Genomic DNA, 22,060 nt, shown 5'->3' with positions numbered 1-22,060 from the left:
TTCAGATAGAATAGGATTATTGTATAATATGATAGTAGCACTGATTATCCAAGCAGCTAGGGTGTTATTCAGTTGCAAAGCATTAAGCTTCTTCAAAAATCTTTTCTCTGTGTAAGTAAGTAGGCAGCTGCTCTTGAGACTTCCTTGTTGCAAATGAATTTGTCCATTGAATCGCAACCATTCAATGGGAGCGGAGGAATGACTGTGTTGATAAAAATGAAATGTCTTAATGAATCTCATACTTGGACTTGGCTACAGAGTTAAAGCCCAATACAGGAAGAATTTAATCATGTCATTTCAAAATTTGTCTCATAAGTATTAACTTCTGTGGCCTTCTTTCTTCTTTTTAAAGTGCTGGGGATCAAACCCAAGGCCTTATGCATTCTAGGCAAGCACTCTATCACTGAACTATACCCCCAACTGTGATTTTTCCCTCTCAGTTTTGACAGAAAACTTAAATCTTCTTCTTTTTAGAAAACATTAATAGATTTCGATAGTGCCAACCCCAAAAGACCAGCTCCCCTCCTAATTGATATCAACCTGCCAAATATTAAGTAGATGCAATTAAGAACTGTCTTCTCCCTTCTCCACCTTTAACAATGGTCTCTAAATTCTGAGCACTACTATTAGAAGAGTATTTCAGGGATCTGTCTATGAGTGAAAGTTTTTATGGTTCATTATGCAAAGCAGGAACATAAAAGCCCAAATGATGGGATAGGTTCCTAACTCATTCTCTAATATAACTTTCCAGGCAATGTAACTCTTGTGCTCCCCAAAGTCATGTTATAGTATGCAGATAAAAATAGATTTTATGCTGGGAGACATCACTGAGAAAGAGAAAGTCCACCATTTCTGAGGACTGTCATTTAGTTTCTTTGTGGGTAAAGTGTTGCTAATATATTTGGGAGGCAGGAAAGTACAACATTTTTTATGTAAACATAAGAACTCCCAATCTTAATTCAAGCTAAACTTATGACTTCACTTTCTATTTCTGATATTCATTTCCTAACAATTCCATGATTCTTAGTAGATGGGGACCCCAGAATTGAAAGACATCAAATAAGAGATAAGTATAGTCAGTACCTGCTTAGTAACTTAGTACTTTGACTTTATTTTCAAACCTCCAAAGACATGATGATCAGACAACTGGTAAACTTGTGTATTTTCAAGTTCTTCACATGAGTATCAGAAATTTCTACTCTGGCCAAAATTCTACACCAAGGGGTGATATCTAGAGAATTTATTTTAAGCTTCTTAACATGGACCTCAAACACTAAGGATGTTCCTAATATGTTCTAGACTAGAGCCAGTACATTTTTCTATAGAGTCAGAGAGCAAATGATTGTTAAGTTTTGTGGGACAGTCAGCCTCTATCAGAGTTCCTCATCTCTGCCATTGTCACACAAAAGCAGTTATACACAATGCACAAATGAATGAGTGTGACTCTGTTCTAATAAAATTTTATTATGAAAAACAGCAGACCAGTTGATCCATGGGCTATTCTAGACTCTCTTAATCTGCTGTTATAGCCTAGATTAATTTATTCCACATTCTAAACTATGAATATGCTTTCAATATTAATACCTGAATCTGAATGTGTTGTCATATCATATAAATTTATCTGAACATTTACTTAACCTATTAAAATTTAGCCAGTGTTAATTAATTGTATCATAAATCTGTTATCATATATGAATTTTTAAAAACTTTTGTTTGCTCTATCTTATTTATAGTCAGTAATGAACACACTTTGAGGTAGCAACTATTTTTAATTATCTATTGGATTATATAACAGATCATCTCCTTTTTCTTAATTTGTTCTGATGCAAGGAATATTATGTAATTATATTGGGAAATAGTTATTTAGCCTACCCTTATCTATCTTGATATTAAGCATATCCTGTGATAGCTTTTATTTCTAATTTCTAATCTTCATGATGTATCTTTAAGCTCCTCTCACTCCCTCACCTCCTTGGTCATTTTATGTCTTCATCACTGAGATCCTTTAGGTTTTTTTGAATCCTTAAATTATAAAGAAACCAGAAAAGAACACACTGTTCCAGGTTGCTAACATCACCTCTTCCCAACGATGCCCAGATGTACCTTTTGATGAAAGTAAGCCATAAGAAAGAAAGTCAAAGTGTGAACGTGGGAGAGAAATTGAGAAAACCCAGACAATTTGCGAGAGAGCAAACTGAACTACATGAAAGGAAAATATTGACTCTTGCAAAATGTTCTGAGCTGGCTACAAAAGTGTTCCATAATTCTGTTAAGCCTTAGTTGTGACCATAATTAAGCTTTCTCAAGTGCTGAAAAGAGTAAAAACAAACCAACATCCTGCTTTGTGTACACAGGATCTTGTAGTAATCAAGAGTCAAGATCTTTGGTAAGAGTTTGTCCCTGTTGAGTACCAACCATGCCAAGAGTTTATACAAACCATATTCTTTCTGTGGAATTAATAAATTTAATACATAATTTAACATATTGGATACATAACTCTGGACTGTACTCCATTTGCCCAGACAACTGGGAAGATCTACCTTTGCACGGAATGCTCTCCTCTGCCCTCCAAATCCAGTGGGAAAAGTTGCCCTGAATTTCCTAAAACTAGGTATAGAAAGAAGTGTGTTACCATTGAAAGTCCTGTGCAAAAGTTTAAATTAAAATTTATCAAAGTAAGTCCTCATTGGGAATGACCTATAAAATATGTAAAGCAATGTCTGTTAAACCCTTGACAATTTGCCGAGTCCTAAGATAGTGAGCTGACCTATCTGTGCCCACACAGTGCTTATAATAGAGTGAGGTAGCATATGTCAATCAAATTCAAGTACACGTTTAAATATGATGAAATCACAAAGAAGTGATATATTATTCTCTAAGAGAGCAAGCCTAAGAAAGTTATGACTGATCTAAAGTCAAATGGGAAGAAACGAATTTCTCAGTAACAGGAAAAACACATGCAAAGTCACAGAGGCAGAGGGAGTCTGCCCAATACAGGGGACTAGAATAAACAGTATGGCTGACCCAAGTTGAATAAAACATGAGAAGAAGCTAGACAGTGAGAGCTCAGGACACCCGGGAACTGGAGGAGCAATGGGAAGCCTTTAGTGAGTTTTCAGTAGAGGGATAGCATGATCTCACTGTTTTTTTTTTTTTTTTTTTTCTTTTTTATAAGAACCACTCAGGCTACTCTTTAAAGAATACTGTGTAAGGTGATATTACATGCCTATGAAATTACTAAGAGGCTAAGGCAGTTGGTAAGAAAGAGGAGTAATGCTTTATAACAAACCTAGTATGATGTTTCCTTATAGACAGGAAGGTGTCCCAAGACCATATACCACTGTATAATTAAGATACTTCCTTTCAGGTGCCTGTGGAAACAAATGGTGTTGGATATCCCTTGACTGAATGCCCTATCAAGTTTTAGTACTCAGGAATCCCTGGCACATACTCCTGACCTAAGGAAAGAGATTTAATTAAACTCTGTTTAGAGGTCTGAAGACATGATTTTCCTTAATGTCTACTTGGCATTTTATCTCCATGAGTTATTCCCAGCAATAAGCCAAGGGTAGTTGATTAATCCTCCAGGACTAGTCAATTCTTATCAATGTCTCATTTGGTCTTTTGAGGGCTTGTTTTGTTTTTCAGTTATTGGTTTTGCCTACCTCTCTATTCATTTTGCCCCAAGGAAAGAATCTTTAATTTTTTATTGACCAATGAAGTCTAAGGATGTTTGATTTTATTTGGTACCCTAAGGATAAGAATATCATGCCTGATGTCCAGCATATTATGGAGTAGATTCCTAAAGTAAGTGGACAGTTAGGAAAATTAATTTTTATGTATGCTCAATATGATATAACATTTTTATTTCATTATAGAAAGGCATAAAGAAATAATCCCATTAACCAGGAAAAAATCACTGTTTATGTAGGGCCAAATTTTTTTCTCTCTCCTTTAAAAAAAAATTGGAAACATATTTTTCAAACACTTCCTATTAAACTTAATGTTATTTGATGCCAATACTAAATATATGGATATATTTATATAGCAATAAAAAATTGCTGAAAATTGTTTCTAAAGGTTATGTAACATTCCACCATATGAGTATACTGATTTTGCTTAATTTGATAAGTCTAATATTCATTTTCATTTCTTTGATTTCCAGGCACAATGAATCTTCTTACATATTTACCATCCTTTATATTTCTTCTTTTATGAATTTCTTTTTTTATGTTAATTACTACCAAGATTTACATTTGGCTCAAAGAGTAACTTTTTAAAAAAATAAACTATCTTTTCAGGATATCTATTCTCTGTAATTTGTATTATAAATATTTTCTCAATTTGATGTTTTTCTTTCAATTCTGCATAAAGTATTTTGTGACAATTAATACATTTTTGTGGCTTTCAGTCTGTTTTAAACTTTGTGATTACTTTTTAGTTATTGGTTAAACAAATGCTTATTGAGTGTCAGGCCCTAAGCAAGATACTAAGTGTGAAGCACAAGACAGTTGCCCTTGCCTGCTGAGAGCTTACTGTTTAATGAGGGAGGAGTCAACCGAAACCAGACCATCATGGTATTACAAACTGCAAGAGGGTGTTCAGGGTGGTGTGAGAACCTGATCTAGATGCGGCAGGCAAGGGAAGGTCTCTGGAAGGAAGCGTCTTTCTAACTAAGAATGAGGAGACCCTAGCAATGTGAATTACAGGAAAGGAAACGGTGTGTACTAAGGTGGCTTTCTAGTGACCTAAATGTTAAATGTTGCCTGCATATAGAAGAGGGAGTGCGTGTGGAGGGAGCGGGGTGGGAAGGGACTGGAAGAGCAGTGGTCAACAGTGAACAAGAGGCCATTGGAGAGTCCACAGCAATACAGAAAAGAACAAAGGCTGAAGGGTCTGGAAAAAATGCTAAATAATGCATCCCTTTTCCATTGGCTAAGCAATGCTTCAGTGAATATTCAGTTCTTATTCATACCATATTGTCTAGTCCATAGTAATCTATTTACAATATTGATATACCAATTCTCAGGCCAACACCTCATCGGTTTTGAGTTTTATGAAACTTTCAAATGGGTAAGGCATATATCCTATCATCATTTTTAATTTTCTGCATTGATTTATCTACTAATGCCAATGGATTCTCATCATTACACTCTAGTATGATTTTGAAAAGTATGTATATGTGTGTATGAGTGTGTTGAATATATGTGAATACATATATACGTGAGTACATATTTGTATTTGTGTACATAAGTATATACATACACACACAAACACAGAGATGTTTGTGTGTGACTTGCTTGGGAACAGGTTAACTCTACTTTAATCTCACATCAGCCCATCAAGAAGTATTAAACATCTCTCCATTTACCTTAACCTTCTTTTATATCTTTTAAAAATGTTAGAGATTTATTCATGTAGGTACTGTATATCTCTTATTAGGGCATACTTATATAGTTTACAGTTTTTCATTATGAATGAATTTTTTCCATAGCTTCTTTCTAGTATTTCTGGATAAATAGTACTACTTATAAGTAGTAGTGTTTGTATATTTACTTTCTAGATAACTAACTTGTTATAATTAATTATGAAAGTTTGTATTTAACTACAGGAGTTTGAATCATGGTATCTATAAATAATGATAATTCTTCCCATTCTAATAATAGCATTTAATTTTAATTTGATGTCTTCCAGCCTTAATGCTAAATTGTAATATCAAATAGTAATAATAGTGAGCATTCTGTCTTAGTATCAATTTCAAGAAGAATATCTCTCACGCAGCATTTTTGATGTTTTGTGGACACTAAAAAAATAAACTTTGGAAATGCTTCAAATGCAATCTTCTATCTCAGAAGCTGATAATTCATATTAATAGATAAGAATCTGGGATCTGCAATAAAGAAAAAAGTTCAGCTAACTTTAGCCCATCATTTCTGGAAAGTATTTGATTTCAGAAATATTTTTCTCTCATTTAGAAATTTACAACAGTTATGACAGTAAAAGCTATTAATTTGATTTCATTTCTTTCCATTTTTTGAAAAAAATGTGTTTTCTTATCTTTTCTTTTTGATGGCCTTTTGCTATATGAACTATGATCTGGTTTTGTTTTAAATTTTCCTAATAATTTAAAAGGTAGTTATTCTCTCTCTCTCTCTCTCTCTCTCTCTCTCTCTCTCTCTCTCTCTCTTATTTCTACAAGTGTTTCAAAGCATTTCTCCCCATAGATTTTGTACTTTTCACAAAGTTTCTCTATACATTTCTCTAATCAACTTTGGAATGAATTGGTATCTTTGAATAACCCCATTAAAAATGAGAAATTTAATTCATTTCTTCTTCCTTCCGATCTTTTTCTCTGTATTCATAGGAATACTTAACTTTTCTTACTCATGTTACTATAAGCATATATTTTATTCTACATGACTTCTCTTTGGAGAACCATTTTGTCTGTTTAGTACTATTCTCATTTTATGATATGTTTCTAGGCAGTTTTATGGTTAGTTTCTGCATTTTTTTTTACTTCTTAATTTATTCTTCTCTCAGGCAGCTGAAGGATAACTTCAAGAACTATCCTAAGTAGAACAAGGAGGTCATGTATGTTTCAAATCCGTCAACATACTTGGAATGAATTTCTGTTGCCTTTACACATAAGAACAATTTGTCTGAATATAAATTTCCTGTTTCACCAACTTTCTTGGCTTTTGCATTGAGTCATACCATAGAAAACTCTGAGGATGCCCATAGCTGTGTTTCTTAGTAACCATTTTATCATAATAACCTGTTTATAAGTTTCACATAGACTCCATATTTCAAATATTTTGTCACAACATACGTATCTAGGTGTGAGCTCTTTTTACTGATTTTGCTTGGGACTTGCTGAATCATTTATTTCAGTTTGTAGGCTCAGATTTCCCATTATGATGACTGCTGGGACTTTTATTTAAATTTTTAAATAATTCTTCCATTACATTTCCTTTATTTAAAATATGTTTTTAAAATTTGAATGCCTTCTTCATATGGATATAATTTACATCCAATGAAATATAGAGAGTCTAGCTGTGCCATTTGATCAGTTTTGCCAAATGCATATTGTCTGCATAAGCCTCATCCCTACTAGGATACAGAATATTTCCATCACTCCAGAAAAATTTCTTCATGTCCCTTCAGAGGCAATCCCACTACCAGAAGCAACTTTCTATCTGCTTTCTATCACCTTAAATTAGTTTTGTATATTCTGAAAATTGTGTAAGTGATGCATACAATATTATGCATAAGAATTCTTCTACTTCTTTTCACTTCTTTTCCTTTTGTTTTGAGATTTGAACTTGTCATTTCTTGTATTTGTAGTTCATTTCACTTATTGTTGAGTAGTATTCCATTGTATGATTATATTAATAATTTGTTTCTTGAGTCTCCTGTTTGTGACACCTGGAATATTTCCAGTTTGGGGCTATTATGAATAAAACTGTTATGAATATTTTTATCACGTTTATTTTGGATGCATTTTTTCATTTCTATATCCCACCTAGGGGTGGAACTTTGGAGTCCGAGGTTATGTTTAATTGTGAGAAAACTTCCAACAGTTTGTTTACTAATTCCAAATGCCTACCAGCCATTTCTGAGAGTTTTAGTGACTGCATTCTGGAAGCATGTGGTGGCATTGCTCTTTCTTTTCAGCTACCCTAGTAGGGGAGTCATGTTAGCTCATCATCATCACTGGTCTTTTTTTCAAAATCAAAATTGGCACAAATTTAATTCTTCTCCCCATTTTATATATCTACCATATTTTATTCCACTTATTCCTTTCATGGAGTAGCATCTATATTTTGGTGAGTGCCTGATTCACTTCCCATAGTGTCAGTTATATCTCTCACTGTCTTCCACGAACATATTAAAATGATTATTTTATTTTTGGCTACCCTGTGATCCCTCCTTATTTCATCCAGTACATCATGTTTCCTCCCATCTTTTTATCTCACCAGGCTTACCTGTCCTTTCCCACAGCATTTTCTACATCACCTGAGGATGAGAAACACTTCCTAAAATTGGCTTATGAGATGATGTTTTTAGCTCTCTTGTTCTGTGCATTTTCCACTGTCTGCTAAGTGTTTGTCATGCTTCATCATGCAGGAATGAAAAAATGATCTACTTAGATCCAATATTTGTGAATACATAGCATGTACAATGTGTTCTTGAACCTGATCCATATGTACAAGGACATAAGTTCTCCAGTTCACAGCTAGAGGACAGAATGACTTGTCCTCATTCAATGTTGGCTTCTAACACAAATGCCCACAGTAGAACTTTCTACATTCATATATGATTTTCTCTGCCTCCACTGCCATTTCTCCAGCACACAAAGTAGAGAACTCAAACATTTACTGTCTTTGGAATTCTCTTCTTTGAGGACTCTTCCTTCCTCCCCACCTCTCACCCTTACAATCTGTACTTTCTAGGTGTGTGCTCCAGGACTCAACCCACCACAGCTCAGTCTTCTAAAATCCAGGCTCATAGTTTCTAAGGATTGAAATTTTTATAAGATATGGAAAGGATTCTCTGGGTTAAAGATGCCTCTGTTACACTAAGGGATAGCTGAACAGTTCAAAACAGGAATGAGCTATCTCCTAACTTCCTTTGAAGAAGCATTTATTTGTGTATTTGTTGCTTGTTTTTTTCAACAGCAATTGAATTGTTCACTAATAGTTCTGATTCTCAGTTCATTGCCATGGCAATGTTAGTTGTGGCATATCTTCAACATTTCTGGCCACAAACTGACCAATAGGTCTTAGGTTTTGGCATTGTCTGGAGTTTTCCTTCTCTCTCTTCCCACACCCTGTGTCTTCTAAGAGATAGAGACCAAAATACATTTGTATGAGAGTAAAAATTGGTGCAACCACTTTGGAAAGCAGTGTGGAGATTCCTTAGAAAACTTGGGATGGAACCACCATTTGACCCAGCTATCCCACTCCTCAGTTTATATCCAGAGGACTTAGAATCAGCGTATTACAGTGACATAGGAGCTGAGTTCATAATAGCTAAACTGTGGAACCAACCTGGATTCCCATCAATAGATGAATGGATAAAGAAACTCTGGTATTTATACACAATGGAATATCACTCAGCATTAAAAGAGAATAAAATTATGGCATTGCAGGTAAATGGGTAGAGTAGGAAAATATCATTCTAAGAGAAGTAAGCCAATCCCCCAAAACTAATGGCTGAATGTTTTCTCTAATTAGTGGATGCTGATCTATGATGGGGGAGGGGCATAGACAGAATGGAGAAACTTTGTATTGGGCAAAGAGGAGGGTGGGGAAGGATTTTAAGGGTAGGAAATGTGGTGGAATGAGATTGACATCATATCTAGGTACATGTATGATTGCATGAATTGGGAAAACTGACTCTGAAAGTAGATTGTATTGTTCTATATGGGTAATAAGATTGATTCAGTAAGATCTTTCAATAAACATTCCTTTTAGTGTCATTCCAGATACTAGGGCTAAGTCTTCAGGACAGATCTTAAAACAATTTATAAGTGCATTCTGTGCTTATGGGAAATCCCAAAGGCCGTTCCCTAAAAGAGAGGACCGCCCCTTTGAGAAGATTAAAAACCTAACTAAATATCTCATCTTCTGACCTGTGTTATAAACTCTTGGTCCAGGATGCTTTACAAGCCAGGAGTAAGATGAGAAAGTTAAATTATGATCTTCTTCTAAGCGAAATATTTCACACCATTGTTCTTTGAAATACACATTATCTAAGGACCCTGAAAATATTACCCTATAAAACAAAGATTCTAAAAAATGTCCCTCCCCCTGATAATTTTCCTTAGCACTAATAATAAATATTAGAGCTGTGCCGTTCTCTTTGTTGACAACTATGACCCTCAAAAAAAAAAAAAAAAAGTCAATTTAACTCTCTCAACCTTGACTTTCAACACCACGGATACAAAACAAAGATTTGAAGGCAGAAAGCTAACTACCTGCCCAAAACATTTAATGTAGCAGTACTGTGTGTGTTAGTCAGCTTTTCAGTGTTGTGACCAAAATACCCAATAAGAACAACTTAGAGTAGGAAAAGTTTATTTTGGCTCACAGTTTCATAGATTCCTTACATAATCAGTTGGTCCGAGGGTGGAAACATCATTGCAAAAGGTGATGGTAGAAGAAAGCTGCTCATGGTAGCCACAAAGTACAGCAGGGGCACAGGGAAATATTAAATCCTCCCAGAACACACCCCCAGTTACCCACTTCCTTCAGCAAGATCCCTCCTTCCAGTAGCTCATTCAGCTATCAGTGAGGTCAGAGCCCCTGTGATCCCATCATTGCCTAAAAGCTCCCTCTGAATCTTGCTGCATTTGGGACTATGCTTTCAACACAGGAGATTTGGGGGACATTCCAGATACAAACCAAATCCTGTGTTGTGGTAAATCCTTAAAATTCCCATGCTCTTCCACTAGATGAAAAAGTGGAGCTTTGTTATTAGGAAATATACTCACAAAGTTAATTCCACAAACACTTGGCTCAGTTACAGGAATTATTGCTCTATTATTGCTCTCTCTGCTTGTATGTCAGGCGAGTTACCAGTAAAGCTGTGTTAGACTAGCACAGAACCTATATCAATGACTCTAGTCATCAGTCTTCCATTCTGTAGGTTTCTGCTCCCCTGTACCTTAGTCCACAGATGGACAGGATGGTGATGAGTCCAAAATTCTGGCACAATAAGAGGATGTCTCTATAAGACATGATTTCAGACACAGCATAATGATTCCAACTATCTTTTTCTGACTATGGCAGAGAGCTCAAGAAATCTTGGTTCCCTGTTTCTATTTTTTTTCCTTCTATCTGATAGGTCTTGCTAATTACACACTCAACAAAATGTCCTACTGAGCAAGACACCTGCTGTAGCTGCTATCACCTCTGACATAACAAGATATTGATGGTAACTAAAGAATTTGTTTTAACTGTACTTTGCTAAGATCACAAGTTCTATAACATGAAAATTTGTTCAGTTCTATTTCGCCTCTACAAAAAGATAGCTTGGTCTCCTGAAAGGATCATTCTGAAACAAGGAAGCATCTGAGGCAGTATGTCAGCATGGTGGCCCAATAATTGGTGTTCCTTCCAGAGCTGGCTCAGACCCCCTCCTTTCCCTGGTGCCTTTTGGAAGTAGTACCTCTTCAGGACGCTGTTGACCATGAGAAGCCATCAAGGATTTATAATGTGTGTAAGAACATGCTCCATTTTATTGTCAGAGACAGATGCTTCATTAACAAAGGAATTTATATTGACATTTTCAGGGACACATAAAATAATTGCCACTTGAATGTTTTTTCAGGCCTTCAAAGGAGTATAGTGATGTTCTAAGACAGCCTTTGTGATTGCAGTGAGGGTCTCATTGTTAATTTATGCTGTATTATTACTTCATTTTCAGAAGAATGCTCTCGAATGTTTTTCTAAAGTAAAAGGAGACATAATCACCTTTCTTAAGAGGCTTAACAAAGACATATTCATTCAATCTATCAATCATTTGTAAACAGCCATTTCCTACCCAATGCATATGGGCACTGAACTGGGCACAAACATGAAAAAGGTGGCTGTTCTGTACCCTAAGTACACAGCCCAGAAGAGGAATAGGTGTAATATAGTTAGGGAGACTTGTTTTGAATGAGTAGGAAGAGAAGAAAGGGGGGATTCTGTGAGAGGAAATAGCCCACAGAAACTTACAGCAGTTTGCAGGTCCCTGACATTTTGGGCAGTTCACATAGTCCACTAGTCAGAACACATAGAGAAGTATAGAAGTGATGACAAGTTAGCTGAAAATGCAGCTTGGGTTCAGATTGTAATGGTCCTGGAACACTGTGCTAAGTGGTCTCATCTGAGACTGGGGGAGTCACTGGTAGTAGAGGACTTGAACTTAGGTCTCCTGATCCAAAGGCCATGGTTTTCTCTGCTATATTGCACTAATCCCTCCAAATGCAGTGTCTACCACACTGAATTTTACCAAATATCTCTTGGCGGGAATGTTTAAATTACCTGTAATAGCAATCTGTAGGTCCTCTTGTTATCATCTCCATTTTAAGGATGAGGAAACTGAACCATAAAGAAGTTAAGGAACTTGGCCACCATCACACAACTAGCCACATGATCTTAGGCAGTCTGCCCACAGAGTCTGTAGTCCTACCTACAGCACTTTACCCCATATTGACCTAGAGGACTTCATGCATTTTTGTGTATTCTACTAATGCTAGTATTAGTGAAGAAGGTTGCCTTCCAGAATAGATATGCTAAATGACCAAGTTTGAAAAGATGAATATCTATGATGATACAGATTTACTTGTTCATGGCTATTTGATAGCATACATCTGTAACCAAGCAGCTTCACTCCATTAGAGCAAAATGTCCTAGAAAGATCATCCAAGAATATTGATGGATTTGACAAAAAACTTTGAGATGCTCCAAACACTGCATCTGTAGTTACAAGTCAAGACATTGAAGGCTAAAGGCTATGTATCTAAAAGAATATGTGCCTGCAAAATATTGGTTGGTTGATTTTCTATTATGTAGGAAGTGAAGAAGACATTGGAAGATAGGCTCCAGTCAAAAAAGGACAAACAGGTCTTACAAGTGTTTCTTTATATGTGTTGCTAACCTCCAAATAGGCCTTAGGTCTAACTTCTTACTTTCCATTTACCAAAGGAGTAAGGTATAATTTTCCTTGGAAGGAAGGGCAAATGTTAAATATACTCAAATACTGTGAGTTCACAAATGTCCTATTGTGTTTTAATGATCTATAGTGTTCACATCCTTTATTAGGAATCAATATTTATTGAAAAGTTCAGTATCAAAAATTGCTTACTAGCGCAGAGGAATTATTTGTATTTAAAAATACAAAGAAAAACTTTGGATTAACTAGTACTTTGATATAGTGCAACTACTGGGCAAAGCACTGATCTCCATTTTCCCCAGAATAGTTGGAGCAGAAATTGAATAAGTACAAGAGGGTAGTGCTAAATATGGAATAAGAGCATGGTGTCTCTGAGACTGAATCAGAGTGGCCCTGAAGATTCTTCTAGCTCTAAAGTATTATGAAATAATATACAAGCACTGGTCTACACAAAGCTCTTAGTGTATCATAGTCTCTCATTTGGGGGGATGTAGCTCAGCAGTACAGCTCTTGCCTAGCATGGGGTCCTGGGTTCAATCCTCAGTACCACAAAAACAAACAAAAAATAAAAACAACAAAAATGTTTGCATGGTCTCTCATAGGGAAAGGAATATTCAACTCACTTTTAGGAAGTAGTTGTTATCTTCATGCTCATTTGTATGCCTTTGCAATTTTAAAATATGCTGAATATTAAGAAGATGTTGAATCAAACAACTTTTATCATTTTTTATTCATCCTCCTACCATCCTTACAAAGTAGAACAAGTATGCTTATGTTGTAGATAAAAAAAACTGGGGCCCAGTGTCTTCCCACATACTTTCTATCGTTGATGCTTTTTGGTAATGGATCTTCTGAGAGTCTTTATTTTATATGTGAATAATTTGTTCCACCTTAATTAGAATGAAATTACCATATGGAAAGAGGCCATGAACCTGCAAATAACCTTCTAAAGAGTAACTTCATCTCTTGCTACCTCAGAATTCATTTCCTTTTTCCAAGAGCCCCCTTCCACACGCGTAGCTCACATTCAAGAAGCATGTGTTAAAATGAGTAGTCAGTCACATTAGGACATTCTTGGGTCACAGAAAAATAAGAATGCACACTTTACATCTGATAAAGCAACTACCAGTCACAATAACAGTGTCACAATAACAGAGCAAATTTCAGACAATGTGATTCTACTAGTAGAAACATGATAGAAGTAACCAGATAAATGAGCATGGATGATGAGGCTTACCTTCTCTCCATAAATCATAAATTATCTGGGTCAAATGATAATTTCTCAGAAGCATTTGCAAAACTGGGTCCAGCTCTTATTGACGTACAAAGGCATATAAAGCAGACATTGCTGCTGGATTGAAAGGAAAATAGATTCATTTTACTTTGCACTGTCAAAAAGCAGTGATAATGGTGTGCCTGGATCCTGCTAGAAAGCCTAAAAGAAGATTCTAAGACCTCTACTTGGAAATAAATTTAATTGAGAAATCAACGTTTTTTGTGCTTTGGCTTTGTTTATATAAGAAATCTCACTCAAGGGTCAACTACATATTTTTCAGACTTGTGGTTTTGCAAGAGACAGGGACATGTTCTCCCAAGTCAATGATTTCCTTAAGAACTGAGTGTCTTCCTAGGATTGCAAATGTTCCCAAGGCATCTTGGTACACACTAAATCAAGTCAGCCTATTCACTAGGACCTGTCTGTACTCCAAGCAAGCACTGGCTTTACCTCTTCCCATAAAGACTTGTTTGCACGTACTCATCAGTCATTCTTCAGACCATGAACTTAGTTAGGCAAGCTCACATCAGTGCCAGCTACCCTAAGCCCCTTCGCTTTCACTACTGAGATGCACCAACATAGTTGCCCATATTAACTCTTTTTAGGAATTCCACCTTTGCTCCTTATCCAGAAATTAGCACTTCCTCCCTTTCACATTACTCCCTTGCTGCAAAGCAATGCTTGGTCTGCTTATGCTACTTGCATTACAGATTCTCAAGATGGCACCATGAAAATGAGCAGTTTACCTTCTATGGTTGTGCTTTATGCAGTTCCCTGAATCATAAAAGATGAATACAATTTTTGGCCACTCTTGGGAGCTAGAAACTTCTTCAGAAAAATACTTTATTATCAAAGAACAGAAGTAGAACAGATTTCCAGTGGGTGGATTTTGCCTGAACCTGTATAGTGCCTTTCCTTTGTGGTATACTTGCAGTAAACTTTTTTGTTTTTTATTCCACACTTACAGTATCTCCAGAAGATAAATATTATTAGCTTCATTTTGTAGAGATTAAGAGACTACAGTAAAATGACTTATGTATGGACACATGGTTGAGAAGCAGCCAGATCAGGGTGATCTGACAGATGCTATGACCAATGCCTTTTCTTCTACTCCATAGCAGTCTTCCCCGTTCCATGGGAATTTAAGTCTGGAAGTAATTCAAATTGAAATAACAGCAATAATAATAAAGTTAATAATTTTGTAGTTTTGCTGTGTTCTAGACACCATGCTAATAAAATCATATGCATTATTGGTTTTAATCTGCATAATTTTGAACACTATCATTATTTTCTCCATTTAATAAAGAACACAGAGCTCAGAAAGCTTAAGTAACTTGCCCAAAGTTACACAACTTTGTAGAGACAGAAATCATGTCCATACCTGTGGGTAAAGCTATAAAATCTGCTAGTGCCAAACAGATAAAACTTGGGAGGAAAAGGCAGGACTCTGTGAACGGAATACTGGGCAAGAAAGATGTAAGATCTGAAGATAAAATACTCTGCACGCCAAAGCTTTAAGTTTTAATCTAATTCTCTTTCCATTCATCTGTGTGGCCCTAGCCCCTGTCTGTTTGCTTCTTATATAATTGGTCTGCTTCTTTTTGACCTGATATCCCATAGATGAGGATACAGCCATTCTAGGCATTCCCAGGATCTCTCTAGCGTCAAGATCACTCTAAAAAGGCAAGGTACCATTTTTATTTACCATTTTCAGATTGGAAATACATCCCTAGTGTCTTGACACCTATATCAGTTCCTACATACTCTGGGCTCTTATTTAGGTACCACAATCTTTTCTCAGCTGCCAGGCTAGCATACTTAAGAAAAGCTTTATTCTTGGGTAAGATGTGTACACAATTATATTCATTTCCTTGCAGTATAAAACCTCATTATGTGAAATTAGGCTGCCCTTTACAGAGTATATTTTTGAGAACCCATTTACTTATTGCTGGGCAAAGAAATGTCAGTCTTTAAACCAGGTAGATAGAATCTCTGCTCTAAAGGCATTTCTATTCTGAGAAAAACTAGCAATTTACCTCACCCTAGAGCAAACAGAGCTTTCAAAGGGCAGGATCACCTTGTGATCAATATGTAATTGACTTTTTTTTTTTTTGGTACCAGGGATTGAACTCAGTGTCACTCACCCACTGAGTCACATCCCCAGCCCTATTTTGTATTTTATTTACAGACAAGATTTCACTGAGCTACTTATGCCTCGCTTTTGCTGAAGGTGTCTTTGAACTCAAGATCCTCCTGCCTCGGTCTCTGAAGCCACTGGGATTACAGGCGTGTGCCACAGTGCTGGGCCATTGATTTGCTTTTGTGTCCAAGCTCATGACTACCATGAAAGCTACAATTTACTAAGTGCCTCCTTGGTACTTGATGCATGGTACAGCTATCTTAAATACATGATTTCTAAACCTTGTCGTAGCCTGTGAGGTATTTCTTATCCCTATTTTACAGTGGAAGAAAGTGAGGCTCTGGGAGACATGGCCTGGACCTCAGAGCTAATAGGTTTCCCACTGGTCTTCCTGCCATTCCATCCATCCCTGTTGCCTAAAGAACAAGTCAGTTTCAAACCAATTTCACCCCTAGTCCAGTGACACCACTTTTTCCTGGTCAGTCATTGGAGCTGTCCAAGACTTGAAGGGCCATGCTGGCAGGAAAAACACCTTGTATTTTCTAAAACTTACACCCAAACTTTGGCTGGGGCTGTTGTCAACCCCAGCCCCTACTGTTTTTGACAATTCATCAAAGCCTTTGTTCCTCTTACGTTCATTCAGTCCTGAGTTTCTAGTTGGTTATGATGATAGATATAATATTTGGGGAACGTTTGAAGTCTTAGGGTACAAATTTGGACTCAATGGGCAGATAAGGTAGCAACCAAATATTGTGAAAGTTGAAATATATAAGGCATTTATACACATTTATAATTATTTTATTTGTGACTATCAAGATAAGTTATGTGTTTTTCTATTATTTATTTTATTTAGAGAACTATAAAGGATAAAAGTAAAGCAAAAGAATATATTTCAGATAAATTGAGGTTTTTAATTTTTCTGGTTTTTAAAGCAAAGTTTTATTTAAAACTTTTTTAAAATTTCACCCCCTTTAAGGTTAATTTATAGCTATAAAATTGTACCTTGAAAACTTTTCTGTCATAACCACAGGAAATAAAAATTTTTATTCCTAGCCTTACAGTACCACAAATCAGATCACAGCTGTTCCTTTAAGAAAATGACATTCATCTTTCAACCAGGTATATTGTCTATCTCACAATCATAACCACTTTCCTATCTAAGGTTTCTTAAATTGAAAATATCCACAAAATTACACAGCCACACTAAGGGTTGCAGGAGGAAGCAGATTCTGCATCAAGTCCTGTCTGTTGTTCTGTTGGCAGATCTTGCATTTCTTTATGTTTAAAAAAAGGCCATTAATCTAGAACCTGGATGAGCCTCTGTAATCTTTTGCAAAGTTTGGGGGAAGGTCCACATTTCTATGTGTCCTTCCTTGTATTCCCCTGTTCCAACACAAGAGCTTCCTGTTAATGGCCCCTTCCTTCCCTGTGGCCCACTTGGAAGAGCCTGAAACCTGGGCTGGGAAGAGAACCAAGGGCACAGGCAGAGGGCACTTGTTCAGCTCTTTTGAGCGTGGCTGTTGGTATTCTGCTAGCAGTTGTCAGAAGCAAATGCTTCATGAAGGGCAGATCAGCTAGCTGTGGGGAGATTTTTGGCTTCTCACTGCAAGCAGATCGTCGGAGTTGTTAAACTTACCTAGAGGGTGTCTGAGAATGGGTGTCTGAGACATCATCAGAGGTGGGCACGTGAGTACAGTTCAAGGGCCCGATTTTATGGCCCAAACCAAGTAGGTGTTCCATACTGTTTATTGACACAGAAGAGACAGGGAGGGGAAGAAAGAGAGAACAAAGACCAACTGGTGAAATCAAGTAATAAAAACAGAGCAGAAAACTAAAATAAATTGTTCTTTCAGCAACCAAGATATTTTTTTTGTTTAGAGGACTAATTCCTCCTACTTATCCCCCCCCGCCCCCCCCCCCCCCGCCACACACTCACACACACACACAAAAGTGCAAGAAATAAAATTAGATTAGGTGACCAATTTAGTAAATAGCAGGGACAAGGGAATTTGGGTGAGGAATTCATAGTCTTATGTCTGAGGAAAGTACAGAGAAGATGTTGGAGGTGAGACTCCATAAACTTCCTACAGAAGTACACTTTTGTCCCATGCCAGGGAAACCCACTACAGTTTTCAGCTTCACAGTTTCACTTGGAACTGAGAAAGGCTCCATCAAGTCAAGGGCACATTATAATAAAATGTTCTGTTTGTTTATTTTGGCAAGCATAAGATGATTTTACTAAGTGATACTCTGATAGGGCCCTGGGCCAACGCCGTTGGAGCTGGAAAAGCAAGTCTTCCCAGTACAAAGCTTCTCCATCTCCCTGCTATCAGCACTGCATTCAGTGGGCCCTGAGTGTCTACAGAAGAATAAACTTTGTCAGCAGCATTGGCAAATCGCTGACATGGAGCTGGGCTGCCCAGAATGCCACTCTGACATTGGGGGGATGAGAAGGGAAGCCAAAGGATGCTGTAGCAGAGAAGGGCTGGATGGAGAGGTGATCCCATCAGCTTCTGCCATGTACAGCACTCCCTGCTCTATCTTTGGCAGGGCAGGTATCAGAGGCAGGTTTTCCCTCTAAACAGAATGGGTGTGGCCCTTCAGCTTGCTAGTCTCAGTCCTCCCCATGCCACTGCACCGCCTAGGAGTACCCTCAGGGGTGCTGCGGATCCAAGATGGCAAACCCAAGTGGGATGGAAACCCTGAACCTTCCCTTCACAGTACCGTACTCCAGTCTAGCAGATTTACCAGGTGCATCCCCTAACTTCCTAGAGGGAGCCCTAGGAGTTCTCAGCTTCATGCCTCAGTGATTTTAGGGGATGAGATCAGGCTACTGAGTTGGTTAATCTCCAGTTTCCTCATGAAATTTAGGTCTTTGGGTCCTTTTTTCTAGCCTTAACAACTAAACAGGTGGAAAGAGGCAACTGGCGTGAGTGACAGAAGTTGAGTTAATGAGCGGTGGCCCCTATGCAAACCTAATGAGAGTGATATTTGGTTGAATCATTTGATCATTCACCTAAACGAGGGGTCACTCCCAGAGCACAGCAATGCAGAAACACTCCCTTGGGGAAGCCCAGCATATGGGCAGGCTATAAGAGCAGACAAAAAAGGATGAGTTAATCTTATGCTTGATTAATGTTCAAAGACAGAAAAAGATCATAGTTTCCAACATTCCCAATGAGTCTGTGAGTTCCCTTTCCCATTGCCAATCCACATGGATTGGGCCAGCCTCACTCTCCCATATATGATTTTGGATTCCTCATCATGCTTGATATACTGAGGAAACAAATTCACCTTAGATTAGAAATAAATGTTGGGGTCAGGATAAAGCGGTGCCCAAGGACCTATACTTCCCACCCCTGAAATGGATTAATGTTGTATCTCCCTGAAATTTGTGTCAAAATCCTAATCTGTGGTATGATAAAGACTTTGGGAGGTGATTAAGTCACGTGGACCAGGGCCTCGTAAATGGGATTAGTGTCTTTATAAAAAGGACCCCTGGAGCTCTCTCATCTCTTTCTGCCATGTGAGGACACAAGAAGAAGTCAACTATCTGCAACTCAGAAGAGTACCCTCTCTAACCCCCTGATTTCAGATGTTCAGCCTCCAGAATTGTGAGAAATAAATTTTGGTTGTTTATATATAAAGTCACCCAGTTTACAGTGCTTTATTATAGAAGACTGAACTCACTGAGGCACCCCCAAGACTACTTCCCTCCAAGGTCTTGATTGGCCTTTAACTCACTAGCTGTAAACACATTACCACGTCTTACTCATGGCTTTGGGCCACTGCCCAGTCCTCAGGCAGGAGCTGCAGGCTTCCCTGCTACACAGTAATACTCATGTGAGAGCCTAGAAGACGGAGGAAAAGGATTTCAGCAGGAACCATATGCCTGAGGAGGCAGAGTCCCCACAGCTAGGGGTTGCTTCTGCTAGAGACTGGTTTCGTGTTCTGCTCTGGTTATGGAGGCCCTAGCCTGCTCCCTGCCCTACATTCATTTGCCTTCTAGTTCCCTGGTGAATGCTGATGCTTTCTCCCAAGCAAGATTCCATTGCCATTGGGCAAAATAGGCCAGGGCAAAACCAGTTTCGTATTTCAGAATAATTTTGAAAGAGCTTCCAACTAGGCCGGCCATGGGCAACTTCCTTAAAGGAACAACAGGATTTCTCCCAACTGCCATTGCAATAGCCTCTTTTGGCAGCCAAATCTATAGAGAACAATTTGGACACTTCTACTCTAAGGAGTGACTTAATCACCTCCCAAAGTCTTTATCATACCACGGATTAGGATTTTGACACAAATTTCAGGGAGATACAAACTGTTGACTTCTATAACTATAGCACACAAAACTATCATGTCTTCTTTGGAAAGCTTGGAGCCCTTCTCTTAGGACTGTGACAGTTTGCCATGCCCTGGGCATGCTCTCATGCTGGGGAGGAGGCCGAAGAGAAAGCTCTGCCTCTCACACTGCCACCTCCACATGCTGCCTTTCTCAGGCAGGATAAACTTCAGGAGGACCAGGGGAGAAGGGACGGGTGACCTCAAAGAAGTGAGCAGCTGGAACAAGTCATTCAAAGATTATCCGCAGGCTGATGTGCAGCCATGCATTTACCCAGCATTTACTGAATACCTAACACGTGCTAGGTTTTACTCTGGGTTCTTGTGATATGGAGGTGAATAATGCTGCTGTACAAAGCCTGGGGTGGTGAAAGTTTAGGGCCAGACCCTCAGCTGGGGAATATTCTCTGCTCAGAGCAGATGCAGCCCACTTAGTCCCCACTGAGTGACAAGGGGAGGGGCTGCTCCCCTTGATGGCTTCTCCTGGTGGGGAGAAGAGTTGAGGCATAAGAAGTGAAGGTTCAGGGAGGTTCTTCTCAAAGCAGCCAGGTTTGATAGAATTCCTTCAGGAGTCCCAATTGGCGTCAAAGACCCCAAGATGTGTTTGCTTTTAGAGAAGTCACCTTCCTCTATGAGTGTCCAGATTCTGAGCAGGCAGATGACACAACCAGGAGAGTCTTAAAGATAAAAACGGGACTATTTTTCATTACCTTTGCTTTTTCTCCTATTTCCCCCATTTCACTCCCTTTCCTTTCATCACCCCCCTGCCTAGAAAACTAAGTGGCTCCTCACTGGCTGCAGGACTGAGCCTACACTTCTCTGCTTGGGTTTTCCAAGAGTGTGATTCACTGAAGTCCTGTTGAATATGGTATCAGAATGAATCATTCTCTTGGTCTGTATTTTTTAGAGCCTATAATTTATGTTAATGTACTGTTTTTCCTAGAAACTTGAGATTAGTATTTTCCTTCAAATTTAGTTTTCCTTTTAACTTAGAGCCTGTTAAACACTAAAGTCCTCTCCCACCCTCTCTAACCCTAGCCAAACCCAGTGGGTACATGTGAGCAAGCATTCCCTGCATCCCAACCTCCATCCCCTGGGACCACCTGAAACCAAAATCCTTTGCATTTTTCAGCAAGGGATAGGATTTCCCTATCCCATAAGTGAGTACTAAAAATCCTTCATTCTTCAATATGCAGGTTAATCATTAACAATGGGCTGCACCTTTCACCAGGTCATAAAGGATGACTGGTTAGAGCGGCAACATTTTCATTGTCATTATAGGAAATGCTGGAGAGAATGTTACCTCAGCCCACTTGCCTCCAAGATTCCTAACCAAGATATGGCAGGCTATAGCCAACCATGTAGGTGAGGTGGCAGACAGCAGGAGGACCACAGGTGAGAGAAGTGGGCCACCTTTCCCTTTTCTCTGTCCATTCTGATTCTCTTCTTTTATCTTTTTAATCTGGATACCAACGGATATTTTAATAGCCATTAATTTACCAATGGTAGGCAAATGAGTCCATGGGCTGTTCGGTTTAAACAAGGAATGGGCAGGGGAACAACATGTTAATTTATAAGGCCAATGTGTAGGCTCCTTTAAGACACAGGGAGTTCCAAGGAGAAAGCAAGGGTCAGGCATAGAA

The 22,060-nt window shown here is 38.1% G+C and overlaps 1 protein-coding gene across 9 annotated transcripts in view; it reads left to right on the top strand.

Annotated features, from left to right (window-relative positions):
• The window catches only part of Prlr (prolactin receptor), a 199,453-nt gene that overhangs the window by 15,797 nt on the left and 161,596 nt on the right, over positions 1-22,060 (top strand). The window contains exon 2 of one of the 9 annotated variants that reach the window (XM_071612656.1): positions 21,699-21,812. The exons of the other annotated variants lie outside the window; for them this stretch is intronic. The gene's annotated coding sequence lies outside the window, so the exon portion shown is untranslated. The remainder of the gene's footprint in view (positions 1-21,698; positions 21,813-22,060) is intronic. 9 annotated transcript variants of the gene reach the window in all.

The sequence above is a fragment of the Marmota flaviventris genome, chromosome 5 (genome assembly GCF_047511675.1).
Source record: "Marmota flaviventris isolate mMarFla1 chromosome 5, mMarFla1.hap1, whole genome shotgun sequence".
NCBI classification, from domain to species: domain Eukaryota; kingdom Metazoa; phylum Chordata; class Mammalia; order Rodentia; family Sciuridae; genus Marmota; species Marmota flaviventris.
The sequence above is the reverse complement of the archived record's forward strand: the minus strand, read 5'-3'. Positions and strand labels throughout refer to the sequence as shown.